The 2,986-nt window shown below is 46.9% G+C and overlaps 1 pseudogene; it reads left to right on the top strand.

Moving 5' to 3' along the window:
• Positions 1–2,246: 2,246 nt before the first annotated feature.
• Positions 2,247–2,641, top strand: LOC103274876 (annotated as a pseudogene).
• The last annotated feature ends 345 nt before the right edge of the window (positions 2,642–2,986 follow it).

Genomic DNA, 2,986 nt, shown 5'->3' on the forward strand with positions numbered 1-2,986 from the left:
GTCACCATACCATAATGCAGCTGCCCATTTTCCCACCCATGAGACAGGCATCCACTGTACTGTAAAGAGCTCATTTCTCAATTCATTGTTTGAAGACTGAAAAGCATTTAGATATAGAACAGTATCTTATATTAGTGATTCTTAATCAGGAGTGTGTTAAGGAGCGAACTCGCAGTGAATCTATTATATTTCTGCACATTTTGTGAGTAGGGGCACTACAGTTTTGTTCTCGACTATATTTCCAACTATCTTTTCCAGGAGATTATAAAGCAAATCACTTTGAAAGATAGACATAGAGTTTCCCTCCAGGGCAGAGAGCAGATTTGTTTGCTGTCTAGGATAACAAAGATAATGTCTCACTCTGGTGTAAAAGTTGGGCAGGTGTGCTTGCAGTCCTTTGAGAAGATCTGGGTTCTTTAGACTTGGGATTCTTCTCTGCTGTGATGAACCCACTAAGTGTTCAGTATCCACCTGGGCCACTCTGCATCACCCTGTGGTACTTGAAGAACAAGGAGAACCAATTTGAACAGGACGCTTATACTGCTTGTTGTGCTGCGAGGAATAAAGTCCTTTGTCTCTGACCCAGGAATCTACAGTCTTCTGCCAGGATTCATGAAACTGTGTCAGACTAACTCTCATCAAGGTGCTCATCAAGATCATCTGTGGGACTTTGAAAATATATATATCTGCCTGGGCTCCACTCCAGTGATTCAGATTCTGTATGTGTGGAGTAGGGCCCAGGCACCTGGGTTTCTTAAGTTCACTGAATGGTTCTGAGCACACTACCAGTTGAGACCACTATTTTCATGATGGTCAGGCTCCCAGGCAGGCCTAAGAGACTGGCCAAGCTTTTGACAGGGATCAATTCAAAACTGGAAATATTCAGTAGGGCTCTGGAGACACTGCAGACACTGCATGGTAAGAAGACAGGTGCAGGGCCAGGCGCAGTGGCTCAAGTCTATGATCCCAACACTTTGGGAGGCCAAGGTGAGAGGACTGACTGAGCTCAGGGGTTCAAGACCAGCCTGGGCAACTTGGTGAGACCTTGTCTCTACAATAAATCAAAAAATTAGCCGGGCGTGGTAGTGCATGCCTGTAGTTCCAGCTACTTGGAAGGCTGATGTGGAAGGATAGCTTGAGCCCAGCAGATCAAGGCTGCAGTGGCTGTGAGCATGCCACTGTACTCTTGTCTGGGCGGCAGAGTGAGGCTCCACAACTCAAAAAAAAAAAAAAAAGGAGGCAGGTGCAGTGGTCCCCGTGGGAAGAGGTGGGCCTCCTGATAATCACAGCATTACTTCTCAGGAGATCTGGTTGGATGAGGTTGTAGGGCATGTGCATCCACATCTCAGAGAACAACCTTTCCCAGAGGACCATGATATGCAGACCCTGAACATGACCTGTGCACTTTATCCAGGCAGTGAGAGGGCGCCCTCTCCTGGACATGCTTCTGTTAAACATATTTCTCTCATTTAAAACAGTCGCTGAATTATAAAAACATTTCAGTAATTATAACAAAAATTTTATACTTGTGTTACACACCTCCCTCTCCCTCCCTCTCTCTCTCTCTCTCTCTCTCTCTCTCACACACACACACACACATACACACACACACACCCCTTGTCCTTCGAAAGTTGTGAGGCTCGTCATGTAGGCTTGGGAGGGGCGGGATTGGCAGTAGTGGGAAACTGCCAGGGAGGGGAGGCACACCTCATCAACAAGGGTACTTGCATAATGAACATTTGTATACTTAACTCTGAATTGTACCTTACATCTTCAAAATAAAAAAAATTTTTAAAGAAAACCTTTTATATTCACCAAGCTATCCCTGATGGCACTACCAGAAGGAGCTGGAGAAAGAGAAAAGTCAGTCTAAAGCTTTCTTGTAGACTGAATTAGATTTCCCACAGGCTGGCACCTCCAGGGATAGGGATGTCGAATGCTGTACTTTCTTATGCCAGTGTTGGGGGTGGGACCTCAGTGTTTGTGAATGCTAATAAAACTCTGGCATACCCTTGTTCCCCCTGAATAAAAGAACTGTTTTAAAGCAGGCACCGTCTGGAAAAAAGAGATCAGGTGTTTGGTAAAAGGAGGCAGATCAGACGACCTTTAAGAAAGGCTTGCGGCAAGAGTATCTTGAGAATCAGGGATACTGAATTGGAATCCAAAAAGTGGAGGGACTATTTACCATCACAGGGATACTGTCAGATAATGCCAAGAATTTAGTCTTTTACCAAGGACCCGCCAACATGGGCCACGTTCGAACCAAAACCGTGAAGAAGGTGGCCCGGGTCATCATCGAGAAGTACTACATGTGCCTGGGCAATGCTTTCCACACAAACAAGCGCGCAGGCGAGGAGATCACCATCATTCCCAGCAAGAAGCTCTGAAACAAGATAGCTGGTTATGTCACGCATCTGATGAAGCAGATCCAGAGGGACCTGGTGAGAGCCATCTCCATCCAGTTGCAGGAGGAGGAGAGAGAAAGGAGGGACAATTACGTTCCGGAGGTCTCAGCCCTGGATCAGGAGATCACTGAAGTAGATCCTGACACTAAGAAAATGCTGAAGCTTTTGGGCTTTGGCAGTCTGTCCAACTGCAGGTCACTCAGCCTACAGTTGGGATGCACTTCAAAACACCATAAGGAGCTGTTTGAGTCTTTCTGTGATGCCGTGGTATTTTCAATAAACCTGGGACGACGACAACAACAACAAAAAGAATTTAGCACACTGGAAATGCTCCGTATTGGCAGTTATAAGTACCATCATCAATCCGGCTCAGCTGTTTTCCCTTTTCCTCCAGCCCGGGGCAGAAGGTAAGGGATGTGGGCGGTGTGTCAGGGTCTAGCCAGGGAGAGGAGGTTAGAGATGAGGAAATGCCTGGTCTGCTCCTCCTTGGCAGCCCCAGATTCACTCCTGTCCCACAGGTGTGCGTGTAAACACCCCCAGGTGAAGCCCATGGCAGAGCCCATGGCGAACACTCCCCATCC

Source organism: Carlito syrichta, unplaced genomic scaffold, assembly GCF_000164805.1.
Source record: "Carlito syrichta isolate Samal-C Ts95f unplaced genomic scaffold, Tarsius_syrichta-2.0.1 Scaffold315088, whole genome shotgun sequence".
NCBI lineage: Eukaryota > Metazoa > Chordata > Mammalia > Primates > Tarsiidae > Carlito > Carlito syrichta.